At 30.4% G+C, this 12,252-nt stretch overlaps 1 long non-coding RNA gene across 1 annotated transcript; it reads left to right on the forward strand.

Moving 5' to 3' along the window:
* Positions 1-825: 825 nt before the first annotated feature.
* On the forward strand, positions 826-7,410 carry LOC142638666 (uncharacterized). Its single transcript, XR_012845038.1, has 3 exons — positions 826-1,037; positions 2,667-2,765; positions 7,279-7,410. It is a non-coding gene; the product is annotated as an uncharacterized LOC142638666 (long non-coding RNA).
* Positions 7,411-12,252: the final 4,842 nt, after the last annotated feature.

Here is a 12,252-nt window from a genome sequence, read left to right on the forward strand (position 1 = left end):
ACTTTTATTTTCCCAATTTGCTAATAACATATTGGATGAAGATTGTGACTAACTCAATACCACACCTTACCGATGTGAAACATCTCAACAACACTGAGTATCTTTTTTTTTTTTTTTTTGAGAAATACACGCGCGCGCGCGCACACACACACACACACACACACACATATATATATATAAAGGAAGGGGTATAAGATAATAGAATACACTCACATGTGCACTAAAACAAAATGTATTTTTAGCAACGAAAATTAGTGAGAAAATATTTTTCGTTACTAAATATACAGATTTAGCGACGAAATATAGATTTCATCGCTAATAATGAAAAAAATTATAACATTTAGCGACGAAAAGCAATTTTTGTCACTATTTATGATTTAAAATATGAGCGCCAAAGGGGAAAATTGTGGCAGTAACTTAATTAATCTATAGTGACGAAATATTTCATCGCTAAAAGTTAAAATTTTTAGTGACGAAAGATTTCGTCACTGTAGGTGTTGCTATGAATAGTTTTAGCAATGAAAATCATAATTCGTCACTAAAAGTATGCTATAGCGACAAAACTTGAATTTCATCACTAAAAATATTCACACAAAATAGGTTTTTCATTTCATAGTTTTAGCAACGAAATCATACTTCGTCACTAAAAGTATGCTATAGCGACAAAATCTAAATTTCGTCGCTAAAATTATTCACACAAAATAGGTTTTTCATTTCATAGTTTTAGCGACGAAATCATAATTCATCACTGAAAGTATGCTGTAGTGATGAAATTATATTCGTCACTAAAGAGTATAGCTTAAATTTTAGCAAAAAAATTTTCCTTTCCCACATAAAATTTCATTTCTCCCACCCACTCACTTAAAAAAATTTCAGCCCTCCCTCTTTCAATATCACTCACTCCCTAACACAAACACAAACTCAAATACAAACACAAATACACACATCCCTCTATCTCTCTCTCTACCAAGTCTCTCCTCCCTCTTTAGTCATCAAATTATTATCCATGGTTCGACTTCTCTTAACATGAATCTAAGGTAAAATCCCCATGACCCACCTCCTAATATCTTTGGGTTTTTATCCTATATTGTTAGGATTGCTCTTTATGTTGTGGGTTTTGTTTTAGAAGTAGTTTGTTGTGTTTGTTGGTACATTTATTGGAGGTTTTTAATTTAATGGAGTGAAATGGATTTTGTTGTTTGGCAACTATGTGAGTTGGGTTTCTTAAGAAATCATTTGGGTTAATTTTAGAAAAAGAGTTTCCTTGCATTTGAAATGTCTTTGGCATATGTGGTTGTGATTGTGGTGTTAACTATAAATTTGTGTAAGTAATATGAGTATATGTCTTTTGCCTACCAAGTGTTTGACAAATTGCCTATATGAGTTATGAAATGGATTTTGTTGTTTGACAACCATGTGAGTTGGGTTTCTTAAGAAATTATTTGGGTTTTTTATTTATATGGGAGATTGGGTTAATTTTAGAAAAAGGGTTTCCTTGAATTTTGAAATGTCTTTGGCATATGTGGTTGTGATTGTGGTGTTAAATATAAATTTGTGCAAGTAATATGAGCATGTGTCTTTTGCTTACCAAATGTTTGATAATTTGTCTATATGAGTTATGAGATTGAAGTTCTTGACTTGTGTTGTGATGATTGTTATATGAAATTATGGGTTGTAATCCTAGTTTTTTATATGTACTAACACATGTAGCTTTAAGGTTTAATCAAGTCTCAAAGCTTTTGGCATAAGGTTAAAATTATAGTATTTTTCTTTTGTGACTTTATACATATTTGAGTCAAATGCACTATTTGATTTTTAATAAATTATAGAAAAATTTATTTTGAGCTGAATTTTTGATGGTACATACTAGACATATAAGGGCTTATCCCTATTTAATTCAAGCTTTTTGGATAAAACTAAGTGGACCAAACAAATTTTTAAAAAGGGCTGACCTGTTGCAAACTTCAAGATTTTTTGACAAGTGTTTTACTTTGGCTAATTTTATCATGGTTTGGTAATGACATGCTTTGTATTAAGTTTGTAAATGCACATTGTTTGTGGTATGGAAACAAAAGGTTTTGGTTGTGTTAAAGCCTATAAGTTTCTTGTATGCTTGCTTGGTTCCCGTTTGGGTAGGTGTATTCGTCTTAGGATGGTAAAGTTAAGCTTTAGGGCCTTAGGTTTTGATTGAGTTATATTTGTTGATTACTTTTTTTTTTTTCAATACTTGAAGCATTTGGAGGTCTTGGTGGATTGGAGAGGTGAGTATATGATAATTTGATGGTTTGGGTGCTAGAACCTGTTTTAAAACAAATAGATAATGAAGTGTTAACCATGAATGTTTAAGTGCTTTGAGGTTTTGCTTTTTGCACATAAAGTGTTCGATATATTACCTCAATGAGTTATGAAGTTGGGTTTAATTGTTTATTGTTGATTATTTAATTGAAGTTGGACTATGTGATATATATATATATATATATATATATATATATATATATATATATGTATATGTATATGTATATAAAGTTTGTGAAATCTGAAATTTTTTTAAAATTATTTTGCTCTAGAGGTGAGTATGTGATACTTTGATGGTTTGGGTGCTATAAACTTGTTTTAAAAGAAATTTGTAATGAAGTGTTAACCATGAAAGTTTAAGTGCCTTGTAGTGTCTCTTCTTTCTCTTGGCCTTTTGGTTTCTTACAATGGGATATTCGGCTATCAACCGGCCCTACAAAACTTTTGCCTTCTCCCAACATGATTCCAAGGTAACTTTTCTTGATTATTTGTCTATATGATTTATGAGTTTTGGTTTCTGGATTTGTTGTTGTGGTATTTGTTTATATGAGTTAAAGGGTTTCATTCCATGTTTTTAATATTCTTTAATATGTAGTTCTAATGTGAATAAAGTATCAAGGCAATTGGGCAAGTTTTAAAACTATATCAATTTTCTTTTGGGAACATAAATCTGTCAAGGGGAAATTTGTGTCAGCTACAATACGTGATTTTTAATAAATTATAAAAATATTATTTTGTGCTGAATTTTTTATGGTACATACTACACATATAAGAGCTTATCCCTATTTAATTTCAAGTTAATTAGATAACTTTTCATGGAGCAAACGATTTTTACAAAAGGTCTGACTTTTTATGTAGTGAATCTGTCAAGGGGAAATTTGAGTCAGCTGCAATACGTGATTTTTAATAAATTATAAAAAACTTATTTTCTGCTGACTTTTTTATGGTACATACTAAACATATAAGACCTCATCCATTTTTAATTTCAAGTTAATTAGATAACGTTTCATGGACCAAACGAGTTTTACAAAAGGGCTGACTTGTTATGTAGTGAATCTGTCAAGGAGAAATTTGAGTCAGCTACAATACGTGATTTTTAATAAATTATAGAAAACTTATTTTATGCTGAATTGTTTATGGTACATACTAAACATATAAGACCTTATCCCTATTTAATTTAAAGTTAATTAGATATCTTTTCATGGACCAAACGAGTTTTACAAAAGGGCTGACTTGTTATGTAGTGAATCTGTCAAGGAAAAATTTGATTCAGCTGCAATACGTGATTTTTAATAAATTATAGAAAACTTACTTTATACTGAATTGTTTATGGTACATACTAAACATATAAGACCATATCCCTATTTAATTTCAGGTTAATTAGATATCTTTTCATGGACCAAACGAGTTTTACAAAAGGGCTGACTTGTTATGTAGTAAATCTGTCAAGGAAAAATTTGAGTCAGCTGCAATACGTGATTTTTAATAAATTATAGAAAACTTATTTTGTGTTGACTTTTTTAAGGTATATACTAAATATATAAGACCTTATCCCTATTTAATTTTAAGTTAATTAGATAACGTTTCATGGACCAAACGAGTTTTACAAAAGAGCTGACTTGTTATGAAGTGAATCTGTCAAGGGAAAATTTGAGTCAACTGCAATACATGATTTTTAAAAAATTATAGAAAACTTATTTTGTGTTGAATTTTTTATGGTACATACTAAACATATAAGACCTTATCCCTATTTAATTTCAAGTTAATTAGATAACTTTTCATAGACCAAACGAGTTTTCCAAAAGGGCTAACTTGTTATGTAGTGAACCTGTCGAGGGAAAATTTGAGTCAGCTGCAATACGTGATTTTTAACAAATTATAGAAAACTTATTTCATGCTGAATTGCTTATGGTACATAATAAACATATAAGACCTTATCCCAATTTAATTTCAAGTTTATTAGATAACTTTTCATGGACCAAATAAGTTTTACAAAAGGGCTGACTTGTTATGTAGTGAATCTGTCAAAGGAAAATTTGAGTCAGCAGCAATACGTGATTTTTAATAAATTATAGAAAACTTATTTCATACTGAATTGTTTATGGTACATACAAAACATATAAGACCTTATCCTTATTTAATTTCCAGTTACTTAGATAACTTTTCATAGACCAAACGAGTTTTCCAAAAGGGCTAACTTGTTATGTAGTGAATCTGTCAAGGGAAATTTGAGTCAGCTACAATACGTGATTTTTAATAAATTATAGAAAACTTATTTTATGCTGAATTGTTTATAGTACATACTAAACATATAAGACCCTATCCCTAATTAATTTCAAGTTAATTAGATATCTTTTTATGGACCGAACGAGTTTTACAAAAGGGCTGACTTGTTATATAGTGAATCTGTCAAGGGAAAATTTGAGTCAGCTACAATACGTGATTTTTAATAAATTATAGAAAACTTATTTTGCGTTGAATTGTTTATGGTACATACTAAACATATAAGACCTTATCCCTATTTAATTTCAAATTAATTAGATATCTTTTTATGGACCAAACGAGTTTTACAAAAGGGCTGACTTGTTATGTAGTGAATCTGTCACGGGAAAATTTGAGTCAGCTGCAATACGTGATTTTTAATAAATTATAGAAAACATATTTTGTGTTGAATTTTTTATGGTACATACTAAACATATAAGACCTTATCCCTATTCAATTTCAAGTTAATTAGATATCTTTTAATGCACCAAACGAGTTTTACAAAAGGGCTGACTTTTTATGTAGTGAATCTGTCAAGGGAAAATTTGAGTCAGCTGAAATACGTGATTTTTAATAAATTATAGAAAACTTATTTTGTATTGAATTGTTTATGGTACATACTAAACATATAAGACCTTATCCCTATTTAATTTCAAGTTAATTAGATAACTTTTCAAGGACCAAACGAGTTTTACAGAAAGGCTGACTTGTTATATAGTGAATCTGTCAAGGGGAAATTTGAGTCAGCTGCAATACATGAGTTTTAATAAATTATAGAAATATTATTTTGTGTTGAATTTTTTATGATACATACCAAACATATAAGACCTTATCCCTATTAAATTTCAAGTTAATTAGATATCTTTTCATGGACCAAACGAGTTTTACAAAAGGGCTGACTTGTTATGTAGTGAATCTGTCAATGGAAAATTTGAGTCAGCTGCAATACGTGATTTTTAATAAATTATAGAAAACTTATTTTGTGTAGATTTTTTATGGTATATACTACATATATAAGACCTTATCCCTATTTAATTTGAAGTTTATTAGATAACGTTTCAGTGACCAAACGAGTTTTACAAAAGAGCTGACTTGTTATGAAGTGAATCTGTCAGGGGAAAATTTGAGTCAACTGCAATACGTGATTTTTAATAAATTATAGAAAACTTATTTTGTGTTGAATTTTTTATGGTACATACTAAACATATAAGACCTTATCCCTATTTAATTTCAAGTTAATTAGATAACTTTTCATAGACCAAACGAGTTTTACAAAAGGGCTAACTTGTTATGTAGTGAACCTGTCAAGGGAAAATTTGAGTCAGCTGTAATACGTGATTTTTAAGAAATTATAGAAAACTTATTTCATACTGAATTGCTTATGGTACATACCAAACATATAAGACCTTATCCCTATTCAATTTCAAGTTAATTAGATATCTTTTAATGCACCAAACGAGTTTTACAAAAGGGCTGACTTTTTATGTAGTGAATCTGTCAAGAGAAAATTTGAGTCAGCTGCAATACGTGATTTTTACTAAATTATAGAAAACTTATTTCATGCTGAATTGCTTATGGTACATACCAAACATATAACACCTTATCCCTATTTAATTTCTAGTTAATTAGATAACTTTTCATGGACCAAACGAGTTTTATAAAAAGGCTTACTTGTTATATAGTGAATCTGTCAAGGGGAAATTTGAGTCAGCTGCAATACATGAGTTTTAATAAATTATAGAAAACTTATTTCATGCTGAATTGTTTATGGTACATACAAAACAAATAAGACCTTATCTTTATTTAATTTCAAGTTAATTAGATAACTTTTCATAGACCAAACGAGATTTACAAAAGGGCTAACTTGTTATGTAGTGAATCTGTCAAGGGAAATTTGAGTCAGCTGCAATACATGATTTTTAATAAATTATAGAAAACTTATTTCGTACTGAATTGTTTATGGTACATACTAAACATATAAGACCTTATCCCTATTTAATTTCAAGCTAATTAGATAACGTTTCATGTACCAAACGAGTTTTACAAAAGTGCTGACTTGTTATGAAGTGAATCTGTCAAGGGAAAATTTGTGTCAACTGCAATACATGATTTTTAATAAATTATAGAAAACTTATTTTGTGTTGAATTTTTTATGGTACATACTAAACATATAAGACCTTATCCCTATTTAATTTCAAGTTAATTAGATAACTTTTCATATACCAAACGAGTTTTACAAAAGGGCTAACTTGTTATGTAGTGAACCTGTCAAGGGAAAATTTGAATCAGCTGCAATACGTGATTTTTAATAAATTATATAAAACTTATTTCATGCTGAATTGCTTATGGAACATACTAAACATATAAGACATTCTCGCTATTTAATTTCAAGTTAATTAGATAACTTTTCATGGACCAAACGTGTTTTACAAAAGTGCTGACTTGTTATGTAGTGAATCTGTCAGGGGGAAATTTGAGTCAGTTGCAATGCATGGTGTGACTACTTTTTTGATGCATTATTTGAAACAAATTGTATTATATTACACTTGAAAATCTATATTTGCTTTGAACAACTTATACATTAGGAGTTGTGATTTTAATTCATTGGTGTGGCTACTCTTAATGCATGTTAGAAATGTTTCTTATAACATAGTTAATGTTTTTACTTTACGATTTTAATGTTGTATTGTTTTCATATTTGTGCAAATTTCTTATTGGTAGCTTTTAGGGGATTTACTTTCGGCATTACTTGAAGACATATAAGGACATCTTTCGTTAGTTCTAATTATATTATGCTAGACTTTTTGTACTGTTATAAAATATCTTGAGTTATTGTATGTGTTGCAAACAATTATTGTATGGAAGGAGTTTGAATTGGATACTTCTTTTATTTTTTACTTATGGAATGTATAGATCTTTTTATAAATGTGCTGTGGAAATAAATGTGTTATTAAAATTTGAGGTTGTAATAATGTAATGACAGGTTACAGGTTAATATCAAAGGTATGAAAAAATAAAAACAGAAAATAAGTTTTAGCAGCGAATTTTTTCTTCACAAATATAGCAACAAAAAATTGTTTTAGTGATGAAATATTTCGTTACTAAATGTAGCAAAATTTTGTAAGAAATGGTTTTAGTGGCGAAAATTTTCGCTGCTATATGTGCTTGGATTTTCCTAAAAATAGTTTTAGTGACGAATTTTTTCGTCACTATATGTACCCGAAAATAGTTTTAAAATTTGTTCGTCACTAAATATGATTTAATAAATTGAAGTGTTTTTAGTAACGAAATATTTTCGTCACTGAATAGTATTTTTAGCGAGGAAAACATTTAGCGACGAAACGTTTTTGTCACTAAAAGTTTTTTTCTTTTTAAAACAAATCGGACTTTTAGTGACGAAAATTTTCATCGCTAGGACTTTTAGCGACGGGGTTTCGGCAACGAAATGAGTTTCGTTGCTAAAAGTCTGATTTCGTCGCTAAAAGTTCTTAGTGACGAAAAACTGAACTTTTAGTGACGAATTTTTTCCTCACTGAAAATACATTTTGTCGTAGTTAATATCATTTCAAGTGATAAACACCTTCTCAATACCACACCTTACCGATGTGGGACAACTCAACAACATTGAGTATCTTTTTTCTTTTTTTGAGAAACAAACACACACACACACACACACACACACACATATAGGAGAAGGGGGATGAGAGGGAATACACTCACACGCCACTAATTGCCACATGCAAATTTGGTGTTGGCATGTGAGTGTATTTCCTTATCTCATCCCCATTCCCCTATATATGTGTGTGTGTGTGTGTGTGTGTTTGTTGTGATGTTAGATGTAATTAATTGATTTCAATAACATAATAAATGAATATTTGACTTTTTTTTCTTTCTTTTTTTGTGATTAGTGGCACATTAGTTTGTAAAGATTATATAGTGAAATTTGTAATACCCCTAGCATCATATATCATTTTTTAAAGATTTATGACACATCATTTTGTAAATATTATAGTGTAAAATTTTTAGTATTACTATTATTTTTCATAATTTTTTGAAGAACATTTTTTTTTTGTGTGAGTCTTATATGGTTATATTCTTAGTATTAATATTTGCCCTAAGAACAAAAATTATAGAATAATAAATCAATATGAGCTACAAGACATAATTTTCTTTTAAAAAGAAATACACTTTTGTTTGTGTGTTTTTCTTGATAATTGCTCATGATTTGACTTTATTTCAAAATTAAATATATAAATATATTATTTTATGAATTATTAAATTCACCTTACCCTATAACCTTGGGACAGTTATCAAAATTTTAAATTTCAAGTACCTTGCCCTCCATAAATTATCATATTTTTATTGAATGTTCCACAAGATGATGAACAATCTATACAAAATTTAATTCTCATTTGTTGCAACCATTCGCATTAATTGCACTAATCAGTAATGACCACCACCCCACCCCACCGTAGTGTTAAGGACATATTTTATGTAATTGGCTAATCCTTTGACAAAATGCACTTTACTTGTATTTGGGTAGATCTAGGATGTGTTTAATACTTTAAAGAACATGTTGTTCAAGTCTAGTATTAAAGCCATGAAGAATGGACCAAGAAACAAGTGAAGAAAAGTTGTTCACTAAAGCTGGACAGATAACTCGACAACTGCTCGACAGATAGCTATCTATCGAGATTTAATAAGGCTCGATAGATACTATCTATTGAGGTATTTATTGAGGTTACGGAAATTCAGATTTCCAAATCTGATTTTCGGCCCATGCTTACGTATTTGTATAGGGTTTCTTTTCTCACAACCCTAGACATATATAAGGCTTATTTTAGAGGCCGTCACATAAGAGAATACAAGGAGAACACATGCAAAAGGTGACTGAAGCTATATTCTCTCAAAAAGAAGCTACTGCATCTTTGTGCCTTAGAGTTTTGTAACCAAGTGCTTCTTGATCTTCATTGTTGATGAAATGAAGAACTTTGTAGCCAATATTTTTCTTCCTCAAGTTGGTGAGTGAGTCACGTATGGGGATTCGTGTAAAGGAGTTAGTCACGTACTGGGATCCGTGCATCAAAGGGTGACGTTCATATATTGAAGAGTTCAGAGGTTCTGAAGTAGTAGAAGGTTTCTGCTGTAAGTTCATCTACAGGGATTGTAGAGTCTAGGGACAAAGGTTTTGTACAAGATTTGAAACTTCTATTTACTATAGTGAATTTCTTTTCGGGAAGGTTTCCCCCCAAGTTTTTTACTGTGAAACTAGTTGGTTTCATTGGTTTTCCTGGGTCATCATATCTTGTCTTATTTACTTTTCCGCTGCATATGATTTTGACATGATATTGATGTTTGTTTGTTTTTAACAAGTTTATTCATAATAAACCTAACTAACAACTTGGGTTTAAAACTTGTTAATTCTATCAACTGAGGTTTAAATTTCCCAACAAGTGGTATCAAAGCAAGTACACTCTGTTTGGTTTAATTTTCTAAGTGTGATCCTTGACCCTCGTTGTCATGGAAACTCTTGGTGAGTTATTAAAAGCCTTGGGCTTTTTAACTCAATTTCAGGAGAACCTTAGTTCTTCTATGTCCTTTAGTAGACATACTAGGACACATGCCTTTTCATCTTTACGCCCAAAGACTCGTGCTATGTGGGTGAGAAAGAAGCGTAAGACTTAATTGTCTTTTCTATTTGTCCTCTACTTTAATTCTTTCTATCTAAAGTAGGACTCTCTTTGTTTTATTTCTTATCTGCTTTTGGAATCATGCTTTCATCATTGTTTGTTTGTTTTTGTTTGGTTGTTTAGTTTTTTTTTTTTTTTTTCAAAATGAAAAAAGGAATAATCAGTAAAATACAAAAACAGTGTGTGTTTATGTACATTGGTTCTTGTGAACCTTAAAATGTCCATTGAAATAAAGTTCTCTAAACTTTGTATCTTTTGTAACTTAGATAAGCATCTCTATGCACAACTAAGCAAGCGAGCTTTGTGGCTCTTTGTTTGTGATGAGTAAGATTAAGTAAATAACTATCTCACCACTGTTACCCACCAATCATGACATGACATCTGTATGTTTCGGCATAACAAAAGTGCAATGTCAATGACATCTTTATGCTTCAGCATAGCAAAAGTGCAATGTGAAAAAGCTTAACATAATTGGGTATTTCTTTTCTCTCTTTTATATACTCATGTATGATATGCTTAATAAAAAGAAAAATATGTAAAGAAAATAAAAGCAAAAAGAAAAAAATGCTTTAAAACATGATTGCAATCGTGTATTCTAGGAGATGTGGGAGTTATAGGATGTACCTCGAAAGTGATAGTCCCTATCAAACAGTTATGATTGTGTGTAAGTTAAAGTGATTTTCTCGTATCTCAAATTGTCATAACATAGAGACACTTTTGCTATTTTTGATACATGTGCAAGTACAATGTGATTTGGCCATCATAAGGTTTACATGCGTTAATGTATACTCACTAAACTATCATGACTTGTTTTTGAAATATAATATTGGTTAGACTTATTGTGTGTGTGTGTGTGTGTGTGTGTGTTTTGGATCAAAATGCATGACATTTTTCTTGTTGAGAGATTAAAATGTTGTTTGGATCTTTGGTTTAGTAGCATGCTTAATTGCATTCACATCTGTGTTTTTCTCCTCTTTGAAAAACTATTTTTAAAGCATCTCGACAGCTCCTCAACACCTCTTGACACCTGGCTTATCTGTCAAGCTCCTATGCCTTTTCTTATCGCAATCTCAACACCTCTTCATAGCTAGGTGGATTGATCGAGATATCTCCTGTCTCCTCGATAGCTTCTCGACACCTTTCAATCGATCGAGATTCTCTTGCATGCATTGTTTTTCACATTTTTAGCATATTTCTTTGATCTTGTCATCCATAGCATCTTGTTTCATTACATTCATGCATTTTTATGGATTCCTTGTGCCCCCTTGATCATTTTTTATCATCTTTTTGTTTCTCGGGTGAGGCTTTATAGCTTCTTGTACCTTTTGTCAATCATGACAAAAAGGAGGAGAAATTGGAGAATTTTGGTTTCTTTTTAAGATTCTACAAGTTAGGGGGAAAAATACATGCCCTTGTAAGGGAGAGATGTGTTTCATCTTGTTAGGGGGACTATTTACCTCCTTCTTCTTGTACATCGGTCTTGTGACCAAGTTTACATACATTGTGCTTATTTTTGATATATATGTGATGATGTATGTTTTCTTCACCTATCTCTACATGTGTTGTTTCTTTTCTATCTTTATAAACATGTTTCTTTATTTGTATGAAATTTATTATTTCTGTTTCACACAAAGATGCCTTGATGAGTTTTGTTTAAGTGTTTAAGAAATACAAGTTGTCAAAGTCTTCCATGCCATGAACTCTCTTCTTGCAAAGTTTTTCAAGAGTTTTTGTTAGGATAGATTTATTATATTTAACAAGTGAGTATGAGTTGAGTGATTTATGACTTCTCTCATATGTTCATTTGTTGTTGTAGTTTTGTCACTTATTGCCAAAGGGGGAGATTGCTAAGGACATATTTTATGTAGTTGGCTAATCCTTTGGCAAAATACACTTTACTTGTATTTAGGTAGATCTAAGATTTGTTTAATACTTCAAAGAACATGTTGTTTAAGTCTAGTAATAAAGCCATGAAGACTGGACCAAGAAACAAGTGAAGAAAAGT

This window comes from Castanea sativa, chromosome 6 (assembly GCF_040712315.1).
Source record: "Castanea sativa cultivar Marrone di Chiusa Pesio chromosome 6, ASM4071231v1".
In the NCBI taxonomy this organism is placed as follows: Eukaryota; Viridiplantae; Streptophyta; class Magnoliopsida; order Fagales; family Fagaceae; genus Castanea; species Castanea sativa.